Source organism: Phyllobates terribilis, unplaced genomic scaffold (genome assembly GCF_046119375.1).
Source record: "Phyllobates terribilis strain yellow unplaced genomic scaffold, ASM4611937v1 Scaffold_1274__1_contigs__length_337103, whole genome shotgun sequence".
Taxonomy (NCBI): Eukaryota; Metazoa; Chordata; class Amphibia; order Anura; family Dendrobatidae; genus Phyllobates; species Phyllobates terribilis.
The window spans coordinates 239,390-255,551 of record NW_027364034.1 but is presented as its reverse complement, the minus strand read 5'-3'; the positions used below and the strand labels follow the sequence as shown (position 1 = coordinate 255,551).

The 16,162-nt window shown below is 45.3% G+C and overlaps 12 non-coding genes and 1 pseudogene across 12 annotated transcripts; all 13 read right to left on the bottom strand.

Moving 5' to 3' along the window:
• Positions 1-302: 302 nt before the first annotated feature.
• Positions 303-484, bottom strand: LOC141244001 (U2 spliceosomal RNA). Its single transcript, XR_012308008.1, has one exon. It is a non-coding gene; the product is annotated as a U2 spliceosomal RNA (small nuclear RNA).
• Positions 485-1,008: 524 nt separating this feature from the next.
• LOC141244025 (U2 spliceosomal RNA) lies at positions 1,009-1,124 on the bottom strand (annotated as a pseudogene).
• Positions 1,125-2,239: 1,115 nt separating this feature from the next.
• On the bottom strand, positions 2,240-2,430 carry LOC141243906 (U2 spliceosomal RNA). The gene has a single exon (XR_012307920.1). It is a non-coding gene; the product is annotated as a U2 spliceosomal RNA (small nuclear RNA).
• Positions 2,431-3,545: 1,115 nt separating this feature from the next.
• Positions 3,546-3,736, bottom strand: LOC141243905 (U2 spliceosomal RNA). The gene has a single exon (XR_012307919.1). It is a non-coding gene; the product is annotated as a U2 spliceosomal RNA (small nuclear RNA).
• Positions 3,737-4,851: 1,115 nt separating this feature from the next.
• On the bottom strand, positions 4,852-5,042 carry LOC141243904 (U2 spliceosomal RNA). The gene has a single exon (XR_012307918.1). It is a non-coding gene; the product is annotated as a U2 spliceosomal RNA (small nuclear RNA).
• A 1,118-nt stretch (positions 5,043-6,160) lies between these two features.
• LOC141243903 (U2 spliceosomal RNA) lies at positions 6,161-6,351 on the bottom strand. Its single transcript, XR_012307917.1, has one exon. It is a non-coding gene; the product is annotated as a U2 spliceosomal RNA (small nuclear RNA).
• Positions 6,352-7,470: 1,119 nt separating this feature from the next.
• Positions 7,471-7,661, bottom strand: LOC141243900 (U2 spliceosomal RNA). Its single transcript, XR_012307915.1, has one exon. It is a non-coding gene; the product is annotated as a U2 spliceosomal RNA (small nuclear RNA).
• Positions 7,662-8,776: 1,115 nt separating this feature from the next.
• On the bottom strand, positions 8,777-8,967 carry LOC141243899 (U2 spliceosomal RNA). The gene has a single exon (XR_012307914.1). It is a non-coding gene; the product is annotated as a U2 spliceosomal RNA (small nuclear RNA).
• Positions 8,968-10,082: 1,115 nt separating this feature from the next.
• Positions 10,083-10,273, bottom strand: LOC141243898 (U2 spliceosomal RNA). The gene has a single exon (XR_012307913.1). It is a non-coding gene; the product is annotated as a U2 spliceosomal RNA (small nuclear RNA).
• Positions 10,274-11,388: 1,115 nt separating this feature from the next.
• On the bottom strand, positions 11,389-11,579 carry LOC141243897 (U2 spliceosomal RNA). Its single transcript, XR_012307912.1, has one exon. It is a non-coding gene; the product is annotated as a U2 spliceosomal RNA (small nuclear RNA).
• Positions 11,580-12,694: 1,115 nt separating this feature from the next.
• On the bottom strand, positions 12,695-12,885 carry LOC141243896 (U2 spliceosomal RNA). Its single transcript, XR_012307911.1, has one exon. It is a non-coding gene; the product is annotated as a U2 spliceosomal RNA (small nuclear RNA).
• Positions 12,886-14,000: 1,115 nt separating this feature from the next.
• LOC141243895 (U2 spliceosomal RNA) lies at positions 14,001-14,191 on the bottom strand. The gene has a single exon (XR_012307910.1). It is a non-coding gene; the product is annotated as a U2 spliceosomal RNA (small nuclear RNA).
• A 1,115-nt stretch (positions 14,192-15,306) lies between these two features.
• On the bottom strand, positions 15,307-15,497 carry LOC141243980 (U2 spliceosomal RNA). Its single transcript, XR_012307990.1, has one exon. It is a non-coding gene; the product is annotated as a U2 spliceosomal RNA (small nuclear RNA).
• Positions 15,498-16,162: the final 665 nt, after the last annotated feature.

Sequence of the window (16,162 nt, the reverse complement as noted above, 5' to 3'; positions counted from 1 at the left end):
CCTGTAGTTATTTAGGTGAAAGCTCCAAAATGCTTGCCTAATATGTCTGTTTATCCAAAAGGAAGTAAAAAGGGAGAGCTAGAAAGATAGCATTGCATCACATTACATGGCAATGCAATGCACAGTTGCTGAAGTTGAACCAAAATGAGCTTGTAATCTGGCTTCTGCAACTTTGAACATGAAAAATCCAATGAGGAGAAGAAAAGCAAAGCCAAAGAGTCCATCCCAAAATCCGACAAACAAGCAAAATGAACAAAAAACATTGAATTCAATTCTTTCTGATTTTAGAAACTGCATTAAAGAAGGGGTGCACCGGTCCTGGAGATACTGCAATACCAGGTCAATGCGTGGAGTGGACAGAGCAAGCTCTTTTTCCATCTCCCTGTTCTAAAAATCCATTTAATATATGGTCCCCAGATAGGGGACGTATCAGATATTAAACTGATAAGAACAGATTTTTTGATTGAAGCTGCATCCAAGGCACTGAAAAATGTGACCGAAGTCACACCAAAACAGCGCACGAGGCGAGGATTCATGTGGACCCTTCCTGGAGGAGAGGGTCCCCAATAAACCATCCCCATCCCTCCGAGCCAGAAGGCCACAGCGAGGGTCAGGGATCTCCGATGCTCTCCCTAGCCGAAGCCGGAGAAGAGCCGTTTTCGTGCTCCCAGCTTCCATCTAGGCTGCCACCCTAGTGGAGCTGGAGCCTGTGTTGGTTTCTCAGCCCAAAGCTGACCGGACCTCCGACCGGGTTTATAAAAATTCCCCTTCCTAGCCCGGAGGCCAGGAATAGGGGGGGTTGCTCAGAAAGTATGATTGGCAAAGGTGCGGCGTGCAACGAAGCCAAGTCTTTCTGGGGTTCCCAGTCCCAGTAAGCTTGGACTCCCACCAGGGCGCCTACTCCTGGGGCACATTGCTCCAAAGCCCTCACACTTACCCAGCCTAGTGACTTCGATCCTGGAGGGCCATGTTTTCCATCAGATAACTCTATGAGCCACCTGGCGTACTAACAAGTGCACCAAACCAGTGTGTAATATGCATCAATTTACTAGGGCAGCCCAAGGACAAAACTGCCTTTTCAAAAGATACTACACTTGATCTTAGCCAAAAGGCCGAGAAGCGATAACCAGAATTGGTTTCAAACTACGGAGCCACCCAAGGATCCTGAAAAGTCCATTTGTGGAGATGAGCTCCTGGACTCCCGTTAAGAAGACATGTTGTCAACCTCTAGATCCCTTACATGCCTGCACTTTTCGGCTTGCTGCTGCTGCAATCCACGCGTTTTAGATCTGCATAACTCCACCTCTTTAAACACAGCACCTTCACCCCCTGCTGTTCCCACCCGCCTCAACACCGTTGGAAGGGAGGAGAACCAATTAAGGCGGGGGGTGGGGTGGAACGAGCAGCTGTCTACCCTTAGCAGGAGGGCTCCTGATTACATACCTCTCCTGCTGCTGCTGCTGCTGGCTGTCCAGCAGCAGACTGAAGGTGGCTGCTGCTGTGCACAGGTATATAAAGGCTCAGAGCCTATTATGACACGCGCAGCCAGCGTTCCATTGCCACATTCCATCTACTGCAGGCAGGATACCTGGCTGGCTGAATGTCGCTGAGAAGCTCACAGAGACCGCCATAAGCAACAGTTTAACAGAATGCCACAGACTAATCAACCAAACTTTTTGGGTTGGGTTCTCTTTTATAGTCTGCAGGCATTAAATGAAAGAAGTCAGTGTTCCAGCAGAAGGAGACAACGTTTCAGAAAAGGCATTGTAGCAAACCAAAAAAGAAATTTTAAGCGCAGCAGAGTAACCAGCGCACATACCTGTTAGCTCAGGTGAGTTTAAAAGGCTGCTGTTGATAACAAGGGCATTTGCTAAATAGATGGTGTGTGTGCAACAATATACTGAAAGGTCAATTATATTGTGCAGCTTATCTCACCACCTGTAGTTATTTAGGTGAAAGCTCCAAAATGCTTGCCTAATATGTCTGTTTATCCAAAAGGAAGTAAAAAGGGAGAGCTAGAAAGATAGCATTGCATCACATTACATGGCAATGCAATGCACAGTTGCTGAAGTTGAACCAAAATGAGCTTGTAATCTGGCTTCTGCAACTTTGAACATGAAAAATCCAATGAGGAGAAGAAAAGCAAAGCCAAAGAGTCCATCCCAAAATCCGACAAACAAGCAAAATGAACAAAAAACATTGAATTCAATTCTTTCTGATTTTAGAAACTGCATTAAAGAAGGGGTGCACCGGTCCTGGAGATACTGCAATACCAGGTCAATGCGTGGAGTGGACAGAGCAAGCTCTTTTTCCATCTCCCTGTTCTAAAAATCCATTTAATATATGGTCCCCAGATAGGGGACGTATCAGATATTAAACTGATAAGAACAGATACTACACTTGATCTTAGCCAAAAGGCCGAGAAGCGATAACCAGAATTGGTTTCAAACTACGGAGCCACCCAAGGATCCTGAAAAGTCCATTTGTGGAGATGAGCTCCTGGACTCCCGTTAAGAAGACATGTTGTCAACCTCTAGATCCCTTACATGCCTGCACTTTTCGGCTTGCTGCTGCTGCAATCCACGCGTTTTAGATCTGCATAACTCCACCTCTTTAAACACAACACCTTCACCCCCTGCTGTTCCCACCCGCCTCAACACCGTTGGAAGGGAGGAGAACCAATTAAGGCGGGGGGTGGGGTGGAACGAGCAGCTGTCTACCCTTAGCAGGAGGGCTCCTGATTACATACCTCTCCTGCTGCTGCTGCTGCTGGCTGTCCAGCAGCAGACTGAAGGTGGCTGCTGCTGTGCACAGGTATATAAAGGCTCAGAGCCTATTATGACACGCGCAGCCAGCGTTCCATTGCCACATTCCATCTACTGCAGGCAGGATACCTGGCTGGCTGAATGTCGCTGAGAAGCTCACAGAGACCGCCATAAGCAACAGTTTAACAGAATGCCACAGACTAATCAACCAAACTTTTTGGGTTGGGTTCTCTTTTATAGTCTGCAGGCATTAAATGAAAGAAGTCAGTGTTCCAGCAGAAGGAGACAACGTTTCAGAAAAGGCATTGTAGCAAACCAAAAAAGAAATTTTAAGCGCAGCAGAGTAACCAGCGCACATACCTGTTAGCTCAGGTGAGTTTAAAAGGCTGCTGTTGATAACAAGGGCATTTGCTAAATAGATGGTGTGTGTGCAACAATATACTGAAAGGTCAATTATATTGTGCAGCTTATCTCACCACCTGTAGTTATTTAGGTGAAAGCTCCAAAATGCTTGCCTAATATGTCTGTTTATCCAAAAGGAAGTAAAAAGGAAGAGCTACAAAGATAGCATTGCATCACATTACATGGCAATGCAATGCACAGTTGCTGAAGTTGAACCAAAATGAGCTTGTAATCTGGCTTCTGCAACTTTGAACATGAAAAATCCAATGAGGAGAAGAAAAGCAAAGCCAAAGAGTCCATCCCAAAATCCGACAAACAAGCAAAATGAACAAAAAACATTGAATTCAATTCTTTCTGATTTTAGAAACTGCATTAAAGAAGGGGTGCACCGGTCCTGGAGATACTGCAATACCAGGTCAATGCGTGGAGTGGACAGAGCAAGCTCTTTTTCCATCTCCCTGTTCTAAAAATCCATTTAATATATGGTCCCCAGATAGGGGACGTATCAGATATTAAACTGATAAGAACAGATACTACACTTGATCTTAGCCAAAAGGCCGAGAAGCGATAACCAGAATTGGTTTCAAACTACGGAGCCACCCAAGGATCCTGAAAAGTCCATTTGTGGAGATGAGCTCCTGGACTCCCGTTAAGAAGACATGTTGTCAACCTCTAGATCCCTTACATGCCTGCACTTTTCGGCTTGCTGCTGCTGCAATCCACGCGTTTTAGATCTGCATAACTCCACCTCTTTAAACACAGCACCTTCACCCCCTGCTGTTCCCACCCGCCTCAACACCGTTGGAAGGGAGGAGAACCAATTAAGGCGGGGGGTGGGGTGGAACGAGCAGCTGTCTACCCTTAGCAGGAGGGCTCCTGATTACATACCTCTCCTGCTGCTGCTGCTGCTGGCTGTCCAGCAGCAGACTGAAGGTGGCTGCTGCTGTGCACAGGTATATAAAGGCTCAGAGCCTATTATGACACGCGCAGCCAGCGTTCCATTGCCACATTCCATCTACTGCAGGCAGGATACCTGGCTGGCTGAATGTCGCTGAGAAGCTCACAGAGACCGCCATAAGCAACAGTTTAACAGAATGCCACAGACTAATCAACCAAACTTTTTGGGTTGGGTTCTCTTTTATAGTCTGCAGGCATTAAATGAAAGAAGTCAGTGTTCCAGCAGAAGGAGACAACGTTTCAGAAAAGGCATTGTAGCAAACCAAAAAAGAAATTTTAAGCGCAGCAGAGTAACCAGCGCACATACCTGTTAGCTCAGGTGAGTTTAAAAGGCTGCTGTTGATAACAAGGGCATTTGCTAAATAGATGGTGTGTGTGCAACAATATACTGAAAGGTCAATTATATTGTGCAGCTTATCTCACCACCTGTAGTTATTTAGGTGAAAGCTCCAAAATGCTTGCCTAATATGTCTGTTTATCCAAAAGGAAGTAAAAAGGGAGAGCTAGAAAGATAGCATTGCATCACATTACATGGCAATGCAATGCACAGTTGCTGAAGTTGAACCAAAATGAGCTTGTAATCTGGCTTCTGCAACTTTGAACATGAAAAATCCAATGAGGAGAAGAAAAGCAAAGCCAAAGAGTCCATCCCAAAATCCGACAAACAAGCAAAATGAACAAAAAACATTGAATTCAATTCTTTCTGATTTTAGAAACTGCATTAAAGAAGGGGTGCACCGGTCCTGGAGATACTGCAATACCAGGTCAATGCGTGGAGTGGACAGAGCAAGCTCTTTTTCCATCTCCCTGTTCTAAAAATCCATTTAATATATGGTCCCCAGATAGGGGACGTATCAGATATTAAACTGATAAGAACAGATACTACACTTGATCTTAGCCAAAAGGCCGAGAAGCGATAACCAGAATTGGTTTCAAACTACGGAGCCACCCAAGGATCCTGAAAAGTCCATTTGTGGAGATGAGCTCCTGGACTCCCGTTAAGAAGACATGTTGTCAACCTCTAGATCCCTTACATGCCTGCACTTTTCGGCTTGCTGCTGCTGCAATCCACGCGTTTTAGATCTGCATAACTCCACCTCTTTAAACACAGCACCTTCACCCCCTGCTGTTCCCACCCGCCTCAACACCGTTGGAAGGGAGGAGAACCAATTAAGGCGGGGGGTGGGGTGGAACGAGCAGCTGTCTACCCTTAGCAGGAGGGCTCCTGATTACATACCTCTCCTGCTGCTGCTGCTGCTGCTGGCTGTCCAGCAGCAGACTGAAGGTGGCTGCTGCTGTGCACAGGTATATAAAGGCTCAGAGCCTATTATGACACGCGCAGCCAGCGTTCCATTGCCACATTCCATCTACTGCAGGCAGGATACCTGGCTGGCTGAATGTCGCTGAGAAGCTCACAGAGACCGCCATAAGCAACAGTTTAACAGAATGCCACAGACTAATCAACCAAACTTTTTGGGTTGGGTTCTCTTTTATAGTCTGCAGGCATTAAATGAAAGAAGTCAGTGTTCCAGCAGAAGGAGACAACGTTTCAGAAAAGGCATTGTAGCAAACCAAAAAAGAAATTTTAAGCGCAGCAGAGTAACCAGCGCACATACCTGTTAGCTCAGGTGAGTTTAAAAGGCTGCTGTTGATAACAAGGGCATTTGGTAAATAGATGGTGTGTGTGCAACAATATACTGAAAGGTCAATTATATTGTGCAGCTTATCTCACCACCTGTAGTTATTTAGGTGAAAGCTCCAAAATGCTTGCCTAATATGTCTGTTTATCCAAAAGGAAGTAAAAAGGGAGAGCTAGAAAGATAGCATTGCATCACATTACATGGCAATGCAATGCACAGTTGCTGAAGTTGAACCAAAATGAGCTTGTAATCTGGCTTCTGCAACTTTGAACATGAAAAATCCAATGAGGAGAAGAAAAGCAAAGCCAAAGAGTCCATCCCAAAATCCGACAAACAAGCAAAATGAACAAAAAACATTGAATTCAATTCTTTCTGATTTTAGAAACTGCATTAAAGAAGGGGTGCACCGGTCCTGGAGATACTGCAATACCAGGTCAATGCGTGGAGTGGACAGAGCAAGCTCTTTTTCCATCTCCCTGTTCTAAAAATCCATTTAATATATGGTCCCCAGATAGGGGACGTATCAGATATTAAACTGATAAGAACAGATACTACACTTGATCTTAGCCAAAAGGCCGAGAAGCGATAACCAGAATTGGTTTCAAACTACGGAGCCACCCAAGGATCCTGAAAAGTCCATTTGTGGAGATGAGCTCCTGGACTCCCGTTAAGAAGACATGTTGTCAACCTCTAGATCCCTTACATGCCTGCACTTTTCGGCTTGCTGCTGCTGCAATCCACGCGTTTTAGATCTGCATAACTCCACCTCTTTAAACACAGCACCTTCACCCCCTGCTGTTCCCACCCGCCTCAACACCGTTGGAAGGGAGGAGAACCAATTAAGGCGGGGGGTGGGGTGGAACGAGCAGCTGTCTACCCTTAGCAGGAGGGCTCCTGATTACATACCTCTCCTGCTGCTGCTGCTGCTGCTGGCTGTCCAGCAGCAGACTGAAGGTGGCTGCTGCTGTGCACAGGTATATAAAGGCTCAGAGCCTATTATGACACGCGCAGCCAGCGTTCCATTGCCACATTCCATCTACTGCAGGCAGGATACCTGGCTGGCTGAATGTCGCTGAGAAGCTCACAGAGACCGCCATAAGCAACAGTTTAACAGAATGCCACAGACTAATCAACCAAACTTTTTGGGTTGGGTTCTCTTTTATAGTCTGCAGGCATTAAATGAAAGAAGTCAGTGTTCCAGCAGAAGGAGACAACGTTTCAGAAAAGACATTGTAGCAAACCAAAAAAGAAATTTTAAGCGCAGCAGAGTAACCAGCGCACATACCTGTTAGCTCAGGTGAGTTTAAAAGGCTGCTGTTGACAACAAGGGCATTTGCTAAATAGATGGTGTGTGTGCAACAATATACTGAAAGGTCAATTATATTGTGCAGCTTATCTCACCACCTGTAGTTATTTAGGTGAAAGCTCCAAAATGCTTGCCTAATATGTCTGTTTATCCAAAAGGAAGTAAAAAGGGAGAGCTAGAAAGATAGCATTGCATCACATTACATGGCAATGCAATGCACAGTTGCTGAAGTTGAACCAAAATGAGCTTGTAATCTGGCTTCTGCAACTTTGAACATGAAAAATCCAATGAGGAGAAGAAAAGCAAAGCCAAACAGTCCATCCCAAAATCCGACAAACAAGCAAAATGAACAAAAAAACATTGAATTCAATTCTTTCTGATTTTAGAAACTGCATTAAAGAAGGGGTGCACCGGTCCTGGAGATACTGCAATACCAGGTCAATGCGTGGAGTGGACAGAGCAAGCTCTTTTTCCATCTCCCTGTTCTAAAAATCCATTTAATATATGGTCCCCAGATAGGGGACGTATCAGATATTAAACTGATAAGAACAGATACTACACTTGATCTTAGCCAAAAGGCCGAGAAGCGATAACCAGAATTGGTTTCAAACTACGGAGCCACCCAAGGATCCTGAAAAGTCCATTTGTGGAGATGAGCTCCTGGACTCCCGTTAAGAAGACATGTTGTCAACCTCTAGATCCCTTACATGCCTGCACTTTTCGGCTTGCTGCTGCTGCAATCCACGCGTTTTAGATCTGCATAACTCCACCTCTTTAAACACAGCACCTTCACCCCCTGCTGTTCCCACCCGCCTCAACACCGTTGGAAGGGAGGAGAACCAATTAAGGCGGGGGGTGGGGTGGAACGAGCAGCTGTCTACCCTTAGCAGGAGGGCTCCTGATTACATACCTCTCCTGCTGCTGCTGCTGCTGGCTGTCCAGCAGCAGACTGAAGGTGGCTGCTGCTGTGCACAGGTATATAAAGGCTCAGAGCCTATTATGACACGCGCAGCCAGCGTTCCATTGCCACATTCCATCTACTGCAGGCAGGATACCTGGCTGGCTGAATGTCGCTGAGAAGCTCACAGAGACCGCCATAAGCAACAGTTTAACAGAATGCCACAGACTAATCAACCAAACTTTTTGGGTTGGGTTCTCTTTTATAGTCTGCAGGCATTAAATGAAAGAAGTCAGTGTTCCAGCAGAAGGAGACAACGTTTCAGAAAAGGCATTGTAGCAAACCAAAAAAGAAATTTTAAGCGCAGCAGAGTAACCAGCGCACATACCTGTTAGCTCAGGTGAGTTTAAAAGGCTGCTGTTGATAACAAGGACATTTGCTAAATAGATGGTGTGTGTGCAACAATATACTGAAAGGTCAATTATATTGTGCAGCTTATCTCACCACCTGTAGTTATTTAGGTGAAAGCTCCAAAATGCTTGCCTAATATGTCTGTTTATCCAAAAGGAAGTAAAAAGGGAGAGCTAGAAAGATAGCATTGCATCACATTACATGGCAATGCAATGCACAGTTGCTGAAGTTGAACCAAAATGAGCTTGTAATCTGGCTTCTGCAACTTTGAACATGAAAAATCCAATGAGGAGAAGAAAAGCAAAGCCAAACAGTCCATCCCAAAATCCGACAAACAAGCAAAATGAACAAAAAACATTGAATTCAATTCTTTCTGATTTTAGAAACTGCATTAAAGAAGGGGTGCACCGGTCCTGGAGATACTGCAATACCAGGTCAATGCGTGGAGTGGACAGAGCAAGCTCTTTTTCCATCTCCCTGTTCTAAAAATCCATTTAATATATGGTCCCCAGATAGGGGACGTATCAGATATTAAACTGATAAGAACAGATACTACACTTGATCTTAGCCAAAAGGCCGAGAAGCGATAACCAGAATTGGTTTCAAACTACGGAGCCACCCAAGGATCCTGAAAAGTCCATTTGTGGAAATGAGCTCCTGGACTCCCGTTAAGAAGACATGTTGTCAACCTCTAGATCCCTTACATGCCTGCACTTTTCGGCTTGCTGCTGCTGCAATCCACGCGTTTTAGATCTGCATAACTCCACCTCTTTAAACACAGCACCTTCACCCCCTGCTGTTCCCACCCGCCTCAACACCGTTGGAAGGGAGGAGAACCAATTAAGGCGGGGGGTGGGGTGGAACGAGCAGCTGTCTACCCTTAGCAGGAGGGCTCCTGATTACATACCTCTCCTGCTGCTGCTGCTGCTGGCTGTCCAGCAGCAGACTGAAGGTGGCTGCTGCTGTGCACAGGTATATAAAGGCTCAGAGCCTATTATGACACGCGCAGCCAGCGTTCCATTGCCACATTCCATCTACTGCAGGCAGGATACCTGGCTGGCTGAATGTCGCTGAGAAGCTCACAGAGACCGCCATAAGCAACAGTTTAACAGAATGCCACAGACTAATCAACCAAACTTTTTGGGTTGGGTTCTCTTTTATAGTCTGCAGGCATTAAATGAAAGAAGTCAGTGTTCCAGCAGAAGGAGACAACATTTCAGAAAAGGCATTGTAGCAAACCAAAAAAGAAATTTTAAGCGCAGCAGAGTAACCAGCGCACATACCTGTTAGCTCAGGTGAGTTTAAAAGGCTGCTGTTGATAACAAGGGCATTTGCTAAATAGATGGTGTGTGTGCAACAATATACTGAAAGGTCAATTATATTGTGCAGCTTATCTCACCACCTGTAGTTATTTAGGTGAAAGCTCCAAAATGCTTGCCTAATATGTCTGTTTATCCAAAAGGAAGTAAAAAGGGAGAGCTAGAAAGATAGCATTGCATCACATTACATGGCAATGCAATGCACAGTTGCTGAAGTTGAACCAAAATGAGCTTGTAATCTGGCTTCTGCAACTTTGAACATGAAAAATCCAATGAGGAGAAGAAAAGCAAAGCCAAAGAGTCCATCCCAAAATCCGACAAACAAGCAAAATGAACAAAAAACATTGAATTCAATTCTTTCTGATTTTAGAAACTGCATTAAAGAAGGGGTGCACCGGTCCTGGAGATACTGCAATACCAGGTCAATGCGTGGAGTGGACAGAGCAAGCTCTTTTTCCATCTCCCTGTTCTAAAAATCCATTTAATATATGGTCCCCAGATAGGGGACGTATCAGATATTAAACTGATAAGAACAGATACTACACTTGATCTTAGCCAAAAGGCCGAGAAGCGATAACCAGAATTGGTTTCAAACTACGGAGCCACCCAAGGATCCTGAAAAGTCCATTTGTGGAGATGAGCTCCTGGACTCCCGTTAAGAAGACATGTTGTCAACCTCTAGATCCCTTACATGCCTGCACTTTTCGGCTTGCTGCTGCTGCAATCCACGCGTTTTAGATCTGCATAACTCCACCTCTTTAAACACAGCACCTTCACCCCCTGCTGTTCCCACCCGCCTCAACACCGTTGGAAGGGAGGAGAACCAATTAAGGCGGGGGGTGGGGTGGAACGAGCAGCTGTCTACCCTTAGCAGGAGGGCTCCTGATTACATACCTCTCCTGCTGCTGCTGCTGCTGGCTGTCCAGCAGCAGACTGAAGGTGGCTGCTGCTGTGCACAGGTATATAAAGGCTCAGAGCCTATTATGACACGCGCAGCCAGCGTTCCATTGCCACATTCCATCTACTGCAGGCAGGATACCTGGCTGGCTGAATGTCGCTGAGAAGCTCACAGAGACCGCCATAAGCAACAGTTTAACAGAATGCCACAGACTAATCAACCAAACTTTTTGGGTTGGGTTCTCTTTTATAGTCTGCAGGCATTAAATGAAAGAAGTCAGTGTTCCAGCAGAAGGAGACAACGTTTCAGAAAAGGCATTGTAGCAAACCAAAAAAGAAATTTTAAGCGCAGCAGAGTAACCAGCGCACATACCTGTTAGCTCAGGTGAGTTTAAAAGGCTGCTGTTGATAACAAGGGCATTTGCTAAATAGATGGTGTGTGTGCAACAATATACTGAAAGGTCAATTATATTGTGCAGCTTATCTCACCACCTGTAGTTATTTAGGTGAAAGCTCCAAAATGCTTGCCTAATATGTCTGTTTATCCAAAAGGAAGTAAAAAGGGAGAGCTAGAAAGATAGCATTGCATCACATTACATGGCAATGCAATGCACAGTTGCTGAAGTTGAACTAAAATGAGCTTGTAATCTGGCTTCTGCAACTTTGAACATGAAAAATCCAATGAGGAGAAGAAAAGCAAAGCCAAAGAGTCCATCCCAAAATCCGACAAACAAGCAAAATGAACAAAAAACATTGAATTCAATTCTTTCTGATTTTAGAAACTGCATTAAAGAAGGGGTGCACCGGTCCTGGAGATACTGCAATACCAGGTCAATGCGTGGAGTGGACAGAGCAAGCTCTTTTTCCATCTCCCTGTTCTAAAAATCCATTTAATATATGGTCCCCAGATAGGGGACGTATCAGATATTAAACTGATAAGAACAGATACTACACTTGATCTTAGCCAAAAGGCCGAGAAGCGATAACCAGAATTGGTTTCAAACTACGGAGCCACCCAAGGATCCTGAAAAGTCCATTTGTGGAGATGAGCTCCTGGACTCCCGTTAAGAAGACATGTTGTCAACCTCTAGATCCCTTACATGCCTGCACTTTTCGGCTTGCTGCTGCTGCAATCCACGCGTTTTAGATCTGCATAACTCCACCTCTTTAAACACAGCACCTTCACCCCCTGCTGTTCCCACCCGCCTCAACACCGTTGGAAGGGAGGAGAACCAATTAAGGCGGGGGGTGGGGTGGAACGAGCAGCTGTCTACCCTTAGCAGGAGGGCTCCTGATTACATACCTCTCCTGCTGCTGCTGCTGCTGGCTGTCCAGCAGCAGACTGAAGGTGGCTGCTGCTGTGCACAGGTATATAAAGGCTCAGAGCCTATTATGACACGCGCAGCCAGCGTTCCATTGCCACATTCCATCTACTGCAGGCAGGATACCTGGCTGGCTGAATGTCGCTGAGAAGCTCACAGAGACCGCCATAAGCAACAGTTTAACAGAATGCCACAGACTAATCAACCAAACTTTTTGGGTTGGGTTCTCTTTTATAGTCTGCAGGCATTAAATGAAAGAAGTCAGTGTTCCAGCAGAAGGAGACAACGTTTCAGAAAAGGCATTGTAGCAAACCAAAAAAGAAATTTTAAGCGCAGCAGAGTAACCAGCGCACATACCTGTTAGCTCAGGTGAGTTTAAAAGGCTGCTGTTGATAACAAGGGCATTTGCTAAATAGATGGTGTGTGTGCAACAATATACTGAAAGGTCAATTATATTGTGCAGCTTATCTCACCACCTGTAGTTATTTAGGTGAAAGCTCCAAAATGCTTGCCTAATATGTCTGTTTATCCAAAAGGAAGTAAAAAGGGAGAGCTAGAAAGATAGCATTGCATCACATTACATGGCAATGCAATGCACAGTTGCTGAAGTTGAACCAAAATGAGCTTGTAATCTGGCTTCTGCAACTTTGAACATGAAAAATCCAATGAGGAGAAGAAAAGCAAAGCCAAAGAGTCCATCCCAAAATCCGACAAACAAGCAAAATGAACAAAAAACATTGAATTCAATTCTTTCTGATTTTAGAAACTGCATTAAAGAAGGGGTGCACCGGTCCTGGAGATACTGCAATACCAGGTCAATGCGTGGAGTGGACAGAGCAAGCTCTTTTTCCATCTCCCTGTTCTAAAAATCCATTTAATATATGGTCCCCAGATAGGGGACGTATCAGATATTAAACTGATAAGAACAGATACTACACTTGATCTTAGCCAAAAGGCCGAGAAGCGATAACCAGAATTGGTTTCAAACTACGGAGCCACCCAAGGATCCTGAAAAGTCCATTTGTGGAGATGAGCTCCTGGACTCCCGTTAAGAAGACATGTTGTCAACCTCTAGATCCCTTACATGCCTGCACTTTTCGGCTTGCTGCTGCTGCAATCCACGCGTTTTAGATCTGCATAACTCCACCTCTTTAAACACAGCACCTTCACCCCCTGCTGTTCCCACCCGCCTCAACACCGTTGGAAGGGAGGAGAACCAATTAAGGCGGGGGGTGGGGTGGAACGAGCAGCTGTCTACCCTTAGCAGGAGGGCTCCTGATTACATACCTCTCCTGCTGCTGCTGCTGCTGGCTGTCCAGCAGCAGACTGAAGGTGGCTGCTGCTGTGCACAGGTATATAAAGGCTCAGAGCCTATTATGACACGCGCAGCCAGCGTTCCATTGCCACATTCCATCTACTGCAGGCAGGATACCTGGCTGGCTGAATGTCGCTGAGAAGCTCACAGAGACCGCCATAAGCAACAGTTTAACAGAATGCCACAGACTAATCAACCAAACTTTTTGGGTTGGGTTCTCTTTTATAGTCTGCAGGCATTAAATGAAAGAAGTCAGTGTTCCAGCAGAAGGAGACAACGTTTCAGAAAAGGCATTGTAGCAAACCAAAAAAGAAATTTTAAGCGCAGCAGAGTAACCAGCGCACATACCTGTTAGCTCAGGTGAGTTTAAAAGGCTGCTGTTGATAACAAGGGCATTTGCTAAATAGATGGTGTGTGTGCAACAATATACTGAAAGGTCAATTATATTGTGCAGCTTATCTCACCACCTGTAGTTATTTAGGTGAAAGCTCCAAAATGCTTGCCTAATATGTCTGTTTATCCAAAAGGAAGTAAAAAGGGAGAGCTAGAAAGATAGCATTGCATCACATTACATGGCAATGCAATGCACAGTTGCTGAAGTTGAACTAAAATGAGCTTGTAATCTGGCTTCTGCAACTTTGAACATGAAAAATCCAATGAGGAGAAGAAAAGCAAAGCCAAAGAGTCCATCCCAAAATCCGACAAACAAGCAAAATGAACAAAAAACATTGAATTCAATTCTTTCTGATTTTAGAAACTGCATTAAAGAAGGGGTGCACCGGTCCTGGAGATACTGCAATACCAGGTCAATGCGTGGAGTGGACAGAGCAAGCTCTTTTTCCATCTCCCTGTTCTAAAAATCCATTTAATATATGGTCCCCAGATAGGGGACGTATCAGATATTAAACTGATAAGAACAGATACTACACTTGATCTTAGCCAAAAGGCCGAGAAGCGATAACCAGAATTGGTTTCAAACTACGGAGCCACCCAAGGATCCTGAAAAGTCCATTTGTGGAGATGAGCTCCTGGACTCCCGTTAAGAAGACATGTTGTCAACCTCTAGATCCCTTACATGCCTGCACTTTTCAGCTTGCTGCTGCTGCAATCCACGCGTTTTAGATCTGCATAACTCCACCTCTTTAAACACAGCACCTTCACCCCCTGCTGTTCCCACCCGCCTCAACACCGTTGGAAGGGAGGAGAACCAATTAAGGCGGGGGGTGGGGTGGAACGAGCAGCTGTCTACCCTTAGCAGGAGGGCTCCTGATTACATACCTCTCCTGCTGCTGCTGCTGCTGGCTGTCCAGCAGCAGACTGAAGGTGGCTGCTGCTGTGCACAGGTATATAAAGGCTCAGAGCCTATTATGACACGCGCAGCCAGCGTTCCATTGCCACATTCCATCTACTGCAGGCAGGATACCTGGCTGGCTGAATGTCGCTGAGAAGCTCACAGAGACCGCCATAAGCAACAGTTTAACAGAATGCCACAGACTAATCAACCAAACTTTTTGGGTTGGGTTCTCTTTTATAGTCTGCAGGCATTAAATGAAAGAAGTCAGTGTTCCAGCAGAAGGAGACAACGTTTCAGAAAAGGCATTGTAGCAAACCAAAAAAGAAATTTTAAGCGCAGCAGAGTAACCAGCGCACATACCTGTTAGCTCAGGTGAGTTTAAAAGGCTGCTGTTGATAACAAGGGCATTTGCTAAATAGATGGTGTGTGTGCAACAATATACTGAAAGGTCAATTATATTGTGCAGCTTATCTCACCACCTGTAGTTATTTAGGTGAAAGCTCCAAAATGCTTGCCTAATATGTCTGTTTATCCAAAAGGAAGTAAAAAGGGAGAGCTAGAAAGATAGCATTGCATCACATTACATGGCAATGCAATGCACAGTTGCTGAAGTTGAACCAAAATGAGCTTGTAATCTGGCTTCTGCAACTTTGAACATGAAAAATCCAATGAGGAGAAGAAAAGCAAAGCCAAAGAGTCCATCCCAAAATCCGACAAACAAGCAAAATGAACAAAAAACATTGAATTCAATTCTTTCTGATTTTAGAAACTGCATTAAAGAAGGGGTGCACCGGTCCTGGAGATACTGCAATACCAGGTCAATGCGTGGAGTGGACAGAGCAAGCTCTTTTTCCATCTACCTGTTCTAAAAATCCATTTAATATATGGTCCCCAGATAGGGGACGTATCAGATATTAAACTGATAAGAACAGATACTACACTTGATCTTAGCCAAAAGGCCGAGAAGCGATAACCAGAATTGGTTTCAAACTACGGAGCGACCCAAGGATCCTGAAAAGTCCATTTGTGGAGATGAGCTCCTGGACTCCTGTTAAGAAGACATGTTGTCAACCTCTAGATCCCTTACATGCCTGCACTTTTCGGCTTGCTGCTGCTGCAATCCACGCGTTTTAGATCTGCATAACTCCACCTCTTTAAACACAGCACCTTCACCCCCTGCTGTTCCCACCCGCCTCAACACCGCTGGAAGGGAGGAGAACCAATTAAGGCTAGGGGTGGGGTGGAACGAGCAGCTGTCTACCCTTAGCAGGAGGGCTCCTGATTACATACCTCTCCTGCTGCTGCTGCTGCTGGCTGTCCAGCAGCAGACTGAAGGTGGCTGCTGCTGTGCACAGGTATATAAAGGCTCAGATCCTATCATGACACGCGCAGCCAGCGTTCCATTGCCACATTCCATCTACTGCAGGCAGGATACCTGGCTGGCTGAATGTTGCTGAGAAGCTCACAGAGACCGCCATAAGCAACAGTTTAACAGAATGCCACAGACTAATCAACCAAACTTTTTGGGTTGGGTTCTCTTTTATAGTCTGCAGGCATTAAATGAAAGAAGTCAGTGTTCCAGCAGAAGGAGACAACGTTTCAGAAAAGGCATTGTAGCAAACCAAAAAAGAAATTT